We start from the raw sequence: 16,749 nt of genomic DNA on the forward strand, positions 1-16,749 counted from the left end.
CCAAGTTCTGGCCTCGCTCCCCCATCTATCTAATCTGACTCCTACATGTCCTTCCACAATTTGCCTTTTCCTCCCAAGCCCGCCATGACTCATTCCCACCTATAGGTTTTGCTTCCAATGTTTTCCATCTTCCGGTGTTGAAGAACTAAACAAGAAGGAAAAAGGAAGAGGAAGGAGGGAAGGGAGAAGAGGAGGAAGAGTGAAAAGAAAGAGGAAGGGAAGAAAACGGAAGAATGGCGACAGCAGCACCAGCTAACTCTCGCAGAAGTATCCTGCCAGGCCCTGCTCTAAACGCCTCATACACATGACAACATTTAACCCTGACGACAACAACAGGAGGTAGCTGCCATCCTTATCCTCATTTGCAGATGAGTGTGGCGCCGAGAGGTTAAGCACTCTGCCCAGGGCACACATGGAGTCTGTACTCTGAACCACTCCACTTGCACGACAGGTGGAATTAAGCACCAGCCCCACACAAGCAGCCAGCTGTACAGGTACTGGGGGAGGCGGGGTCAGCCCGGGGAGTCAGGGAGGGCGTCACACGGAGGGCACCTTGATCTGAGTCTTGGAAGCAGGAGTCAGGCAGGCAGCCCAGGAGCAGGTACAGGCACTCATGCCACGTGAGAAGACAGGGCACGGGCAAAGCCAGAGGCCAGAGAACAAAGGATGAGTTCACTCACAGGGCTGGTGTGGGCTCTGGCTGGAAGGGGAGCATGAATGGAGGTGGGCAGTGAGCAGAGGTGAAGATGGGGGGCAGGGACTAGGTCTTGAGGGGTTTGTCTCACTATAGATGGGCCCTTAATCCTGCGACACATTAGGTCAACCACTTCTCATTACCTAAACCCTCCCTCTTCCAAGGCCCATCCACCCTATTCCAGTGCAAACAGGTGTTAACCAACTGCAGATGAAAGGGAAGAAGCTGCATCTAGGACCAGTCCCCATACAGGCAAGACAGGATGCCCTCCTCAGTCTCCCCTCTTCACATTGTCCTCACCTTCTCCAACAAGAAAAAGAAAATACAATGCAATTGCTTCTTCTATAAGCTTGTTAAGTCAAATCCTTAGGGCTTCATTACTTGGCTTTTGCTAACTATCAATATGAGCGTCTGGAAAATACGTGGAGTCATGGACTTCTAGGAATCCATTAAATTTAGGGAGAAACTGTGATCTAATGTCATCGGATGACAAAGAAAATAAGCATTTTCTCAGGACTGGACAAGTTTTTGAGTTTTGGTTTAGATGCTGACAACTTCACGTGACACAGTGACCATCTCAAGCTCGTCAGAAGATGAAGAACAATTACACATTTCTTAAATTTACTTCTTGAATGATAAAGTATTTAAAATATATAGAAAAGTATAGAGAATAATAAATACCTGTATACATCCAAGACTGTCAAATCCTCATTTTTGCCACATTTGCTTTAGATTTTTTTTCAAGAAAGAAAGCATTATGGGACTTCCCTGGTGGTCCAGTGGTTAAGAATCTGCCTTCCAGTGTAGGGGACGTGGGTTCGATCTCTGGTCGGGCAACTAAGATCCCACATGTCATAGGGCAACTAAGCCCACATGCCAAAACTACTGAGCCTGCACCACAACTAGAGAACCCACACGCCACAACTAGTGAGCCTGCGCGCTCTGGAGCCCGCATGCCTCAACTAGAGAGAAGCCCGCACGCCGCAAGGAGGAGCCTGCATGCCGCAACGAGAGATCTCGCATGCCACTACTAAGACCCGATGCAGTCAAATTAATTAATTAATTAATTGCAAAAGAAAGAAAGAAAGAAAGAAAGCATTAGACACTGATCAAGTCTCTATTTCACTCCCTTCCCAATTCAATTACCCCTACCCACCCCAGAAATAACATTCTGAACTTGGTATTTATCACTCTCATGCATTTTTATGCTTTTACTATACATGTATGTCTCCAAAAACATATTAATAATTTTTGCATGATTTAAAACTTTGTAAAATGGCATCACACTGTACGTACTCTTTTGCATCTTTCTTACTTGACAAAACACTTTTGAGAGTAATCCTTGTTGACATATGTCACTCTAGTGAATTCATTCTGATTGCTGCAGATCACATTTCATTGTAGGAATATTCACCATATGCATCACAAATTTTAAATTCATTTTCCTGTTGATGAATTTTTCAGACGTTTCCAACATTTCACTGCAATAAATATTCTTGTAAATGTTTGTCTAGGGGTATCTTTGGTCACAGGAGACATTGCCCAAATGACTCTGCAACACTGGTACACCAATTTTATATTCCCAAGGTCAGTGTCTAAGTATTCTTTTTGTATCTTCATCATCTCCTGGTATTGTTCGACTATTACACTGTCACCAATCTGATGGGGATGAAATGTTATCTCCTTGTTATTCTGAAAATTATTTTTAAATGAGAAAGTACATTACTAATAAATGCAGCTTAGTGGGCAAGAGTTCTCAACAACACATGGGAATAGAAAAAGTTTTCCTTGGATTTTCTGGAAAATAATACAGAAAGGATACGGAAGTGAGCAAGGGTACACATAAAACAAGATTGGCCATGAGCTGATCATTGTTAGAACTGGGTGATAGGTGCATGGGGGTTCATTATCCTATCTTCTCCACTTTAGTCTATATTTGAAATTTTCCACAATAAAAAATTAAAATAAGGAAAAGCAGCAGCAGCATTTGGAGCAAAGAAAACGCAACAAAGAGGAGCCCCTGTAACAGTGGAAGGAAGGCAACCTTCAGAAAGGGCAGAGCCTGGAGCCACAGGTAGGAGAGGACAAAAGGAAGCTGGCAGAGGGGGCTTTCAAATTGTGTTGTGATTTAAGTCAGAAGAGTTAGGAACATTATTTCTCAAATTGGTGTTTCTGATGACCCTTTACAATACTGTAGCACCTAATTAAATGTTATCAGATTTTAAACGTACGATTGATAGGATGATCACCATTCAAAATCACTCAAGTATTTGTTCCATGAAATTTTACTGTGAATTACAGAACATTTGTTTTCATACTCCCAAGTTTGTTGTTTAATATGTGCAAGAATTACCTGTTACCTCATTAAAAAAAAAAAAAAACAAAAAACTTTTTAGTGAAAAAAAAAAAAAAATGGTCCTTAGGCTTTTAAGTCTGGAATGACTTCAGTAAGGATAAGAGATCATACTGCATGCTTTTGAGTGAAACTGTAACCATCATGAATCATATTAGAATTCTGGGTGCCTCCAAGCAGGTAGGACCTGAGTCCCCACGCTTACAGGGCAGGGGTCCAAGCAATGGAGTTGGTCAGGATGCCTGGGATATAAAAGATAATCCCCAAAGAAACACAGAGTGGAATTCTAGACAGAGCAAAATTTGACCTGAGAGGGAGCTAAAAATTCCTGTCACATAGGTAGGAAAAGGCAGATTAGCTCAACTGGATTAAGAAAATGTGGAAAAGGGAAAGCCTCAACCAGAATTATAGCCAGTGGTGTAGAACTGGGACGCAGGATGTCTGAAGTGTACTGAAAGGCAGGGCATGGCAGCGCCAGGTGCAGGGCAGAGGCTCGGCCGCAGCGTCCGTCATCAATGGCGGCTCCAGCGGGCCTTGGGAGCTCAGGGTGGCAGGTGTGAGCCGGGGGCCACCAGGGCCACCTGCCATCGAGCCTGCAGCAAAAACCACTCAGCAAGTCGTTTCCAAGTTCCTGGGAATGTTGTTGCCTAAAACCATCTCACACACGTGTGTCCCACACATCTTCACTCATAGTCGTCACTCGCCCACCTCTGCCCCTGAAGCAATTATTCATTAACCACAGGCATTTACCAGCCAGTAACAAAGCCCACAGGTCCGGAAAGCACAGTGTGAACAGTGAAAGGGGCCGGGGTTGTGGCGCCAGCTCCTCTGCAGAGGCAATGCACTCCAGAGCTGAGGTCAACCTGTCCAAGGTCACACGACCAGTTCCTGACAAAGGGACTTAGAGAGGCCAGGTCTCCAGATTCCCAGATCAACGCTCTCGTCCCTCCCATGGCACCATGCGGGATCTTAGTTCCCCAACCAGGGATGGAAGCCATGCCCCCTGCCGCGGAAGCACGGAGACTTAAGCACTGGACCGCCAGGGAAGTCCCACGCCTCCCTCTTCTAAAGCATCCTCCTTGCGCTGGAATCCCGGCAATTGTTCTGTTCACACCCCTGGGCCACTGAGATCTCATTTGGATGGGCACTTGTGGCAGGACCTTCAGGGGCCTTGACCCACTCCCCTGCAGTCCTTTGTGTCCTCGACTCTGGACCGCTCGTCAGCAGCTCTGTGCTCTTTTGTGCATCTATTCCTGCCAGTCTAAGGGAGCAAGCAGGAAGTTTCCAGGCCGGGTGCTCAGAGGCTGACCATTCTCAGCAGATGTCACCTGGTGCCGGCCTGCCCCAGGGGCACCCATCCATGCCTGGTCCTCCCGGGGGGGTGCTGGGCAGCAATCAGATCCGGGGGAGAGGAAGGGAGGGGAGCTGAGGCCAGGTTACGGCTGCAGGAAGGGACTGCACGCACTCAGGAGGACTCCCTGTGGGCAGGGCGGTTGGCATCCAAATCCCTGGGCAACGGGGATGTTGTTCCTACTCCTCGGTGAGGAGCTAAGGGCCAGGGAGTCAGTGACTCACCCAAGGTCATCAAGTCCGTAGGAGTCAAGGAAAGGGCAGCAGCCAGGGCGTCCCACTGCGAGGGCAGGGCTCGTTCTGCCCCCACAGGCGGGTTTGCCAGTGGGCTCTGACCTCCCCAAACCTGTGGCCCCAACGTGGCGAGGCCCCTCCACGGTCCACGTGCTGCAGGACAAACAGCTGCGCACTCGCACTCCGGATATCACTCCTTTAGAAAGGATGGCCTGTGCTTCCTTCCATCCTGACCCCTACCAAGCACACCACTCAGGAAATGCTGCCACAAGTAAAGAAAAAAGTACACCCAACCACAGGTCCTCAAACTCCTCCTCTCCATTTCCCCCGGAGGCCGCACCAGGGCGAAGTGCATCCACCGCTACCATTTACGGGCTCTGTCAAAACCTCGGCACAAAACAGGAAAATGATCCAGGCCACTGCAGTCGCTGGGTGCCTGTTCAGGAGCATCCTGAGCAAGCTGCAGCCCTGAGATGCCCGTGAAACTGCGGCCGCCAAACAGCTGCCCAGGCCCCAGCAAAGCGCCCTCCAGCGCGGAGCCTGCCCACAGCTCCCAGTGGCTCCTGCCCCTGCCGTCGCTGGGGAGAGGGCGTCTCCAACTCCAGCTCTGGCCTGAAGCTATCCCACGGGGCCACGATGGCTGGGGAAGTGAACAACACATGTGTAGAATGTTCCAGTGTCCACCCTGCAAGAGGGCCCCGGTTATAGCATCGCAAATCCACGGGTGACTCTGAATTGTGAACCGAGGTGACGGCCAGTGGGAAAGCCAGCAAAGGAGGATGTCCACGGAGTACATGGCCGTCAGAGGAGAAGGCTGCCCTGACTGGCGGGAGGGCACCTCCATAAACCCTTTCCAATATCAACTGGCTCCAAACACTGAAACCTCTCCAGACACCCACTCTTAGAAGGGCCGGCCCGGGGCTCGTTAACGTAACTATCAGCCACTAAAACCTCAGCAGCGAGTGACACTACAGTATGACCAGAAAGGTCCGAGATTAGAAGTCAAATGTACCATGTCCCTTTCATTCTCTGCTGGTGGGAATGTGAGATGTGCATCACTATGGGAAACGATCTGGAAGTTTCTTATAAAGTTAAACACACTCACCATATGGCCCAGCAATCCCACTCCCAGTGTTTACACAAGAGAAATGAAAACCTATGTCCACACAAAGACTTACACACAGAAGAGCAGCTTTATCCATAATAGCCCCAAACTAGAAACAGACCAAATGTCCATCAGCTGGGGAGTGGAGAAACAAATGGTGATACATCCATACAATGGAATACTACTCAGCAATAAAAAGGAATGAGCCAGACACATAAAACCACATGAATGAATCTCAAAAGCATTTTGATGAGTGAGAGAAACCAGATTCAAAAGACTTCATACTGCAGGATTCCATGTGGACCACATGCTGGACAGGGCAGAACTGCAGTTACAGAAATCAGATCAGTGGTTGTTGGACCTGGAGATGTGGGGCGGGAGCTTTTGGGGGTGATGGGAGCATTCTACATTTGTTTGTGATGGTGGTTTCCATGACTGTTTACACTTGTCAACACTCAACGAATTATACACTTAAAATCGGTGAATTTTGTTGTATGTAAATTATACCACAATAAAGCAAATCAAAACAATACTAGGTTCCTTTTCCTTAACTAGGGTTCAAAGAAGTGGCCCGTGCTGGCTGTGACTCGGAGAAATCGCATAACCTTGCTGTGCCTCAACTGTGCCATCTGTACAGCCATCTGTACCGGGGCTGCCTCACTGTCCCCTGGCTCTAAATGACAAGAATGAAGTCGGAGGATGTGAGTGAATGCACAGACCTGGCACCAAGTGGGGGTCCGTAAGTGTCAGCTTCTGCCCACCCGCCCTCCCCAGTGTAAGTCAGCGACTCTACTGACCCATAAGCCTTCAACCAGCCGGTGTCAGGGATGAGCCGGAGGACCCAGTGAGGAACTGAAACACCGCGGAGCGTGAAGGACAAAGGCCACAGCCTGGGTGGGGCGGGGCGGGTGGGGGGAGCTCATGGAGGCGGCTGCTGGGGAAGGGGCTGAGGCTGGGGACAGCACAGAGGTGGGTGGGACAGCCCAGCGCTTGACCATTTTGCCCAAGGCCAGCCTGGCTGTGGCCTCCAGGTCTCTCATTTCCTCTACTTTAACGAGGGGTCACAGAAGTGCTTTCCCACAACTGCATCATCTCCCTATAAAGTCGTCAGCTTAAACACAGAGCTGAGCTGGGGCAGGACAAAGTCTCCTTTATGACACACTGTGGTTCGTCCCCACCCGTTTGAACCCTTGGGCTCTGCGACACAGAACACAAGCTCCAGCCACTTCCCGCAGGCGCCAGGACTGAGCATTCCTTTCCCTGGTTTCTGGTTAAATGCCACCGTCAGTATCTTTAGGAGGAAGCGGGGGACTTGGTGCGGGGGGAGGTGGTTCAAAAAGAGGGAATGGATCCAAAGGACTTCTAGGAACTTTAAAAGGCTTGGAAATTCATGGTGCCAGTTCTTTACTATGTCTTATTTTACTCTGAAAGTTCCTCTTGGCACAAAACATTTTCCAGCCGAGACAGGGTTAGTTTGGGCTCATAAATAACGAAGGCGAGGGGCTTCCCTGGCGGCGCAGTGGTTAAGAACCCACCTGCCAATGCAGGGGACATGGGTTCGAGCCCTGATCCGGGAAGATCCCACATGCCGCAGAGCAACTAAGCCCGTGCGCCACAACTACTGAGCCCGTGCTCTAGAGTCCGTGAGGCACAACTACAGAGCCCTCGCGCCACAACTACTGAGCCCATGCGCGCCTACAGCCCGTGCTCCGCAACGAGAAGACACCGCAATGAGAAGCCCGCGCACCGCGACGAAGAGTAGCCCCTGCTTGCCGCAACTAGAGAAAGCCTGCACGCAGCAGCGAAGACCCAACACAGCCAATAATTAAATAAAATTTAAAAAAGAAATAAATTAAAAAAATAACGAAAGTGAGAATTTCCTCAGTTCTCTGAATGGAGGTGGAATGAGGCAGAAAGTGGCCATAGACGAGAACCCACAGGAAACTAAAGTTGCCAGAGGCAGAATCAAGTGAGCTGTCAGGGGTGAAATGCAGAGAGGGCATTAGTTGCAGACAGCTAAGCTGGGCAACAAAGGAAACTGGGAACAAGACTGTGGGTCCTTCGGGAGAGCCTGGTAGAGCCTTCTTGCCTGTTAGATGCCTGTGTTTCAGGTGACACCAAGTCAGGTAAGGCTGCTATCTCCGCAAACCCTCCCCGCCACCCGGTGATAAACCACTCCCTTTCTCCAGGACACTCTAACTACATCCTTTTTGCTTGACACTCACAGGGCCAGTGCAGGTTCTCTGGAGTAAAGCCCAGTACGGTACACAGAGGATGTCAACACCGCTCCCTAAAATACCGGGAGAGAACGTAAAACGAAGGAAACCTTGAAGAACAGGCAAGAGACAGCAGTGTTGACAGGAACAGGTGCTGGAGGAGATGGAGAAGAGGGAACAATGGTTGACACATTGGGGGACATCAGAGGCGGAGGTGTGGCAGGTGGCAAAAGAGGTGACTGCTGCAGGGCAGGGGAGACCCAGGCAGCACCACCCAGACCATGGGGGGAGGACCCCTCAGAGCCACCCGATGCTGTCAGCGTGAGAGAACACCAAAGCTGGGCAACGCCCAGGGGCCATTTGGTCAAAGGCTCAGAGATTTCAGCCACAATGGCCTCGCCAAGACTGAAACAAGAACAGCAAGATATCCCGAGGGAGGTGACAACGTGGTCCAAAGGTGGTGCCTTAATGGCTCAGCGCTATGTACTGTGGCCTAAATCCAACCTCCAAATGACCGCGTATCTAACTAAGGCAACCTGAGGCCGTCAGCTGACTAGGGTGGCACCCTGGTCCTGAACAACAATGATAACTACCACTTAGGGAGCATCTCCTACATTAAGACTCTCCCCGACGGTTCCATTCAAGTCTCACGATAACCCAAATGAGTGGCTCCTGCTATTTTCGGATAAGGAAATGGGCGCGTAGAAGAGTTAAGTAACTTGCTCCAAATCACACCGCTGGCTGAATAACCAATGCTTATCGAATGGTGGTCGGGTGGACGGATGGATGGATGGACAAAGGAAAGGCCAGGCTGACACACAGCGCCTCCTGGGACTAGACTTGGCCCTTCTGGGCCTGTCAGAGGGAGCAGGGAGAGCGGTGGGTAAAACGAGCCCATGAACAGGACAGCATCGATAAATATATATGACAGCCCTATTCTGCTGAAAGTGGAGGAAAAATAAAAACACCAACTCTCCATGAGAAACAGGAAAAAGAGAAACAGTCTCTCCCTGTCTTTAAATTTGCAAATCATAAAGAAGAGCCCCGGTGGCCCATGCCGGCTGTCCCCAGGTCTGAAGGGTTTTCCTCTGAGTATTTATTTGCAGAGTCAAAGTTCTCAGTTAGAGGAGAAACAGGACACAGCAGAGATTACATCGGAGCAGGAGAGGCGCCGCACAAAGGCCCTTCTTTTGTGTCTAACTCTGCTTTGTTTAAAGCAAGATCAGACTCAGCATCTGCACTTTTACTCGCTGCCTGACGAAAACCAGATGCCAAATGCCTCCCAGCACTGCGTCGGGGCCCCTGCCCTTCGGAAAACAACTTGAGTCAGCCAGGCCAAATGCACACGGCACTGAACAAAGCACGCCCGTGCTCCAAGGGCCGAGATCCGCGCTCCTGAGCCTTTAAGAAAAGGCACATTTGGAATCTTTTCAGGCTAGGAAAGGTGAAAAAGATGGGCTTCGTACCTCATTCTTCGTCTAGTCTAGAGGTCTGGAACTTTTTCCTGAAGCTCCACCTTTAGCTGGATGATTGAGATGCTGAAGCTGGCCACCAGTGGATACCAGTCACCAAAACGTTTCCCTCTGCAAGCCACTGACATTCTGGTGACCGATGGGAGAGAGCAGCCATCTCGCTGACATGGCTCAGGGACAAGGATCCCCCTAAGCTAAAGGGCCTTGGGGGTGGAAGTAAACTCACCCTCCAAAAATACTCAGAGCCCCAGAGAGAGGATAAACCTCAGCCAGCAAGCTCTAGCTCCTTCAACACAGATCTCCGAGCAAATCAAGTCAGAAGTAGATGGAAAAGTGTCACCTGAAGACCACTTATCTATCACCTGCATCACAAACAGCAGTCAGCAGTGCCACCCTGTTACAGCTCCAGACCTGGCTTCCACAAGGATCCCCAGCTAAAGGTGGATCAGTCCAAGTCTGATCCTGGAAGGATGGCACTCCTCCCTTTGTGGCCACACCCCCCAGCCCCTGGCCCTGGGCCCCAAGGATGCTGTGGCAGGGGAGGACAAAATGAAGGAATACAGGCTCTTAGCTGCCTCGGCCAGGAGATGACACCTGTCGCTTCCTCACCCAGTTCACTGGCTCACATTAGTCACACGGCGTCAAAAAATCTGCAAAAATTTGGAGGAGTGCCTGCACATCTGGCAAGCTGATGTCTCTGCCACATCGTCTAAGTCCTAAGACCTCTCATTCCCAAGGTCAAGCCCCTACTTTCAAATGAATTCAAGGTCTCATCACTTAGAGCTTCCATCATTACCTCAAAACCCCAGTGGCAAAAACAGACAGCATCTTCCTAAATTCGGTCCCCACTTCCAAATTTCCATTTTATGTCAAGTCATCACACTCAAACCCCTACAGTCATCTTCTAGATGCAAGATTCAATCATCTCTTCATTCAATCCTCCCTTCTTTTAACAGTTACTTTCCTTTACAATTTTCCTTTGATATGTTCCCCCCATTTCCTACTACTTTCAACTCAAATCTCACCACCAACCACTGAATTATTCCAGGAGCTTAAACTGGTCACTTGGCTTTTATTTTCTTCCCTTCCCATCGACCTGGTACACGGCTGCCTAATCCTCCCTTCCAAGGTCCACTTTCTTAGTTTCTCCCCTGCTCAAGGGCCCACAATCCTCCCCACTGTATAAAACAAGGGTCCCCTTCTAAGGCTGCAATCTGCAGTGCTCTAGAATCTGCCTGTGGAACTAGGCAGGACATAATTGCCCTGTTCTCTGCCACGGCCACGTCCACTCCCATCTCCACAGGTCTGTTCACACCACCCGCTCCCGCTCTTCCCGTGCAAATCCTAATCCTACCTCATGATCCATTCCAAATACGACCTCCTCAGCTGAGTCCTTCCCACTAACATACTTAACCTCTTTCTCTTCTGGTTTACCACAGGGCTAAGCGCTGTCTCTGCCTAGTGTGCCTTCTGATGAGAATATACGTTGTACTGTTTTACAAGAATAAATCCTATTTCCTGCTCCTTGGAGGGAATGTCTAATATAGGTTGCCTTCAACTGTACGTAGTGGAAAACATCAATTCTCTCACCCGAAGAACTGGGTTTGCCTCTCGGTGGGTGTTGAGCCAAGAAAGACACAACCAAGCCAAAGATCAGGAGAAGGAAGGATTTATTACTTGAAGCAGGTAAGGAGAACACTGGGGGTCTTTCCCAAAGCAGTGTCACCCCGAACAGCAAGATTAGGATAGTTTTAAGCTCAGGGTACATGCATATTCATGGAGGGGCTTGGGTGGTTGAGAGTCTAAGCTTTAGTTGACTGAAGTCACGAGGGTCAGAAAAGGTCAACATCATCATCCCTTAGGTTCCAGTTGATCTGGCGGTTGAGCGCTTCAGGCTAACCTTTACTATTGAAAGAGAACTGGGAGTCTTTATAACTGATCTATTATCTTTGCTATATACTTACTATCTCTTGCCTGATAACAGTTCTTGCATTCTTTTGTTCCCTTAAGATTATTAACTACTGAGGTCTGTTCAAGGGCAAGCACTGTGGCCAGGCTCAGATCCCAAAATAACTTAGGCCAAAAATGGCTTCTCTTATGTCAAGAAAGCCATGCCTGGTTCTTTTTCTTCGGGGACTCCTTACCCTAACTGCCTACAATTCCTTTGGCTGAAACAGTGATGACAGAAAGTGCAAGGTCGGCCTGCTCATTCTTCAGTGGCTCTAACATCAAGGACGCTGGTTCTTCCCATCTTTTCCCCTCTGATGGCCTCAACAGATTTGCTTTCCTCATGGTGACAAAATGGCTGCCTCATTTCCAAGAATCTAGTGCATGGAGCTGTCCCTTCTGTGTTTCCTTTTAAGAGAGAAAACGTCTTTCCCAGAATCCACTCCCCGCCCTCCCCAGAGGACTTCTCATATCTCATTGGCCAAAACGATGTCACACGCCCATATCTAGACTACGGCATCCACGACTGGCTTGGATCAATCAGCTTTTACCATGGAGCTTAAAGCAGAGTTACCTTTCCTTGAGTAGTTGGCAGGGAGGCGGGGAGGGGGGCATGACATTCAAAGGAAATCAGGGCTCTGCCAACAAGAAGAGAAAACAAATGGCTGTTGTGTAGGTAACCAACAGTGTCTGCCACAGGCAGGGCCCAGCGTCATGCATCCTTGCGTTTTCCCTCCCTTGCCACACCCATCCTGCACTGGCACATATGGATGCTCAACAAATACCAGTGGAATTCAGCCAAACTAGGAATTATCCTGTGGGTGTGAGAAAACAGTGAGCATTATAATAGAGTGGCACAAGTGGACATTTGTGCATAGAAAATGGAAAGAGGGCCATGAAATCCAAACAGATGCAAAAAAGTACTTAGCAGAGGAGGTTGGGAAGCTCTGGTCCAAACCCTAGGCTGGGCCTGACTCCCAGTTCCACATCCAGGGAGCGGGCACCAGGCCAGAGGGCTGGGCCTCTCCCAGCAGGGCCCAGCTGGGCCTTCTCCTCATTTCAACCCTTGCCTCCACTGGGCCAGGGGTCTACATCCAGCCCACAGCCGGTCAGGCACAAAGGAGGTTCCCAGTGCCTAGCAGGTCTCTGAGCACATCATGGGCACCACAAGTCTGTGGACCATGAATACCTTAGCACAGGAGGTCCGGGCTCTGAAAACAAGTCCTCCCTTCACTCAGGGTCAGGGATGGCTCCTTCAGCGGGGCTCACAGGTCTCTGCACCCTCTTTCCTCTTCAGGCCACCCTGTTCCTATCCTTGCCTCCCAGCTCAGCTTTCCAGCACACTCTCCCAGATTCTCTGGGCTACGGACAGCAGTCCAGACCCCAAAGGCACATGCCTCCACCCTTGAGTGGAAAATGCACAAAGAACTGTATAGAAAATATACTGAACACAAGGCTCTGAAGTCTCACAGATGCCCTACATCTACATCACAGGCCCATGAGTTTTTACCTATTGGAAGTTTTGGAGTTCCTTTTCAAATACTGCAGCTGGGATTTCACTGGCTAAAGAAAACTGTGTTGAATATAGCCACTCTCAGAACTCATTGATTATGACACGTATGCAACATTCGATACACAGTGACGGAGCAATATTAGGTTGAACTGTGTGACACTGCTGATATTCGACCACTTTTGACCTACAAACACGGCAATGTCACACAGTTCAACCTAATATTTACTCTGTGCCAGGCAACTGGCTTGGGACACCATGACCAACTACACAGCCATAATCCCTGTCCTGATGGAACTTACAGTCTAGTGCATTAAACCATTGACTAAAAAGTCATCTCAGTTTTTAAAAAAAGAAAAGAAAGGAATACACAGTTTAGCTGCACTATTATAATTAATTATATGTGTATTTATGTGTTTACTGCCTGACTTCTTTGTACGCCTATAAACCACAAGGATGGCTGTGTCTCCTCTATATAACACACAGCCAAACACGTAGCAGAATGCACTGGATATTCGTTAAACTTATTAATTCATGTTACAGTAGACAAGTGCAGGTGCTGTGGAAGCATTTGGCAAAGTGATCTAACTAATTTGGGGACATAATTGTCAGGGACTTCACCAACTTGGAATTTCTAACATTGCTGATAAGGCTGAATTAGGTCCTCGAAAAACAGGTCCGTATAACCACACAGAAACTGCCAGCAGCATAAGTACATGGAGTTTCATGGGGATTATTTAAAATACTTAATAGAACAAACTGTTTTTAAGCACAGTCTAGTATTTCAGAAACGCCGTTTACATAAATAATTGGTACGTTAATTGCAAATCATTCTTATTTCTCTCCTAAAGCAGGATGCCCCAAGGATCTTTATTAGGTGCTCTATTAGCCTAGTCTGAGTTACAGTATTTACTTAAAAGTACTAACAGTGAAGTTCTGGAGAAATATTTGGTAACTCGGACATTTTTCTAATTCAAACTAATCTTCCTCGTTAGTCTACGTTGTGAGGGATTTTACTATCCTATTAAGAGAAAGTATCAAAGGCTGCACTTAGAGTAATATTCACCAAATTCTTTTGCAGGACACTTCTGGCAGCGAGTAATATTCACCAAATTCTTTTGCAGGACACTTCTGGCAGCGAGAACCAGAGCTAACGTTAGAGAGCGGGTGGGAAAAAAAATAAGGAAATGACAATTTGGAGAGCAGCTGTAATCCAATTCAGCCTAATACGTGACACCTACATGAAGTCCCATTCAAATTCCAAGCAAAGCACGTGAAAGCTTTAGGCCCCGCAGCCCTGATCTTTTGATTGACCTGACGTAATTTCATGAAAAACATCGGTGAACACCACTAACCAGCAGGCCTCCTATCTACTTTGCGGCATCTCCGTGAGAGCCAGCCCTTGACACACTGCACAGACATCAATGAGCCTGGACAGTATCTTCATGCGTGTCTGGCCTGTCATTGCTCGCTGTACCAGCACAGAGATTTGGTAAAACACTGGTCACATTCATGGAACGTCTTGAACTCTCTTGACATAGCAAATGATCAGCAGGCCCTGTCCCCATGCCAAAGGCAAACAAAACTCTGTCGCCAGCAAGGAGGACACCCGGTCTCTCCGAAGGACGCCAAAGTCCCTGTCCTGCCTCCTCTGCGGAACCTTGCCAATCTCTGGGGTGCAGGCAGGATGATCAGGGGCTAGGGGAGATTATGCTCTGAACGAACGTCTTAAGCGATTAGTTCCTTAAAATCCTCCACCTGACTTCAGTCCTTCCCCGTTACAGATGACAGAGGAAAAGCCTACTTGATTAAAGCTGAATGCCTATACATTTGAAAAAGGGAAAATATGCAGAAGAAAACAAGAGTCAGATTACGGATGGGCATAGCACCAGCCCCAGGACATCAGGGGCTGCTGAATAAATTATGACAAGGAAGCACATGCATTAACCATAGATTCGCCATAAATACCTCAGCCCTTCCGGCTCTCACAGTTACTTACTTTCCCCCAAAGTGTAGATTGAATCTGGCCTTGTCCTCAAGTGTGGCCTGGCTCTCCCTAGATTCCAAATATGGGAAATTACAGCTCTTCTGTGCTGGGGTAAGAGTGGGAAGGCAATACGTGTGTTGCGTAACGTTTTAATTAAAACAAAGACAACGTACCCGGAGTCTCTTTCTCGTCTGCTGGGAGAGTTTTCCAGGCCTCCTTCCACTCTCTCCCCACACCAGGCCATCAGTCTTATCCTCCCCTCCAGAATAATGACCCCTTTAAAATCAGGGGATTATGCATGATGAGATCTGCAAAGGGTCTTCTAAAATAAATTCAAGTCTAGAGCCACATTCGTTTCCACCTACTTTCAGCCTTCTTAGAAATCCACCCTTGGGGGTGGGGGGTGAAGTGGAAGGATCCGGACTCGGAGTGTGAGAGAGAAAGGGGGCCACGACGGATGCCGCTCCTCCCAGCCGAGAGGTGCGGGGACACCCAGCTAAGAGTCATGCCCCATCCTGACACAGGGACGGAGAAAGACCTGGGCCGGCGCTCCGAACGCAATCTTGCTCTTTTGTAATGCAATACCAGTAGACAGATTGCAGAACCCTCCAGCAAGCTACCTTACTGTACTGACACGTCAGAAGACCTTAAGAAACTGCTCAGCAAATCATCTCTGAACAGGGTCACGCAGGGTTGTCCAGCTTGGGGGTGAGCCGAGAACACACCTGTCCGCACAGTCCCTCCCCTAACAAACCAACAGACGTGTCCATCTGCGAAGCAGAACCCCCCAACAGACCGCCCATCTCCAAACCAACACAAAACCACCGCAGAACAAAACCACTGAGGAGGAAAACCAGAAAGGCCTCTGAGAAGAGCTGCTCGTGGGGAGAAGGCCGGCCCTGCGCACAGGCTCCTGGGAGCAGTACTGCCTGCTCCGGGGCTCAAGCCGTCGCCGCCAGGCACAGCTTACAACCTGCCTGGGACCTGCAGACTTAGGGGACGTGGGCGAGAGGGGGGGAAATCCCAGGAGCGAGGGAGAGAAGCGCAGATCAGGGCTTCTTAGGGTTCACCCCAGGTCGAGGGAAGGCCCCTGGGAAGGTGCAGACCTGGAAGAGTCCGTCAGTGTGTCCCGTGCCACCCGGCTGAGCTAACCCAGCAGCTTCCGGAAAACAACCGTGGTGAGAGCCTTGGGCTCCGGACAGGAGTTAAGGGAGGCCAAGTACCACGTAAGGGTGATCAGCCTTAACACCACCATACCCCTAACACCAGGGTCCTCAGCAGAAAGCTGGCTATGGATGCTGTCTCCTATCTGATGGCAAAGTATGTGACTATTCTAGGTCTCCTTTGTTCTGACTTCCTAGAAGTTCAGAGCTAAGTATGCAATTCCCAATTCCAATACAACATCCCCAGCAGCTAATAAGCACGTGCCACATAGCCAGGACTCAGGATATTTGCCCTTACAACTCTCCCCACCCCCAAGCTCCCGCCATCATTGGTACCCTTCTCTTACTCCTATAGGCCCTTCACCAGGCCTGCCCAGGGCATGTGTAATTCATGGCTGCTAATGAAGAGTGGAGAACAAAACAGGAAGAAAAGATTTAAGAAACAGTAAGAAAGAAGACTTACCTTAGGAAAAGAGTTCCCTTACGTCAGAGTGTCTTTCATTAATCTTTCTATTTATTGAAGATTAAAAATACCTATCAGGTGACTACTTCAAATGTTCATCATGATTTTAGCTTTTAGTTCTTGGTATTTGAGATAACAGAACAACGATTGCTTGTAACAGGCACTCAAATATTTGTCGAAGGAACAGATGAAAGTCTTTCCAGGAAAGTACTGGAAGGAGATTCTAACACAACAGTGGTCTCTGGATGGGTGGTA

General features: G+C 48.9%; 1 protein-coding gene across 4 annotated transcripts in view; it reads right to left on the reverse strand.

Moving 5' to 3' along the window:
• Positions 1–16,749, reverse strand: part of IGSF3 (immunoglobulin superfamily member 3) — a 100,818-nt gene that overhangs the window by 72,726 nt on the left and 11,343 nt on the right. The window lies entirely within an intron of this gene.

Source organism: Eschrichtius robustus, chromosome 3 (assembly GCF_028021215.1).
Source record: "Eschrichtius robustus isolate mEscRob2 chromosome 3, mEscRob2.pri, whole genome shotgun sequence".
Classification (NCBI taxonomy): Eukaryota; Metazoa; Chordata; class Mammalia; order Artiodactyla; family Eschrichtiidae; genus Eschrichtius; species Eschrichtius robustus.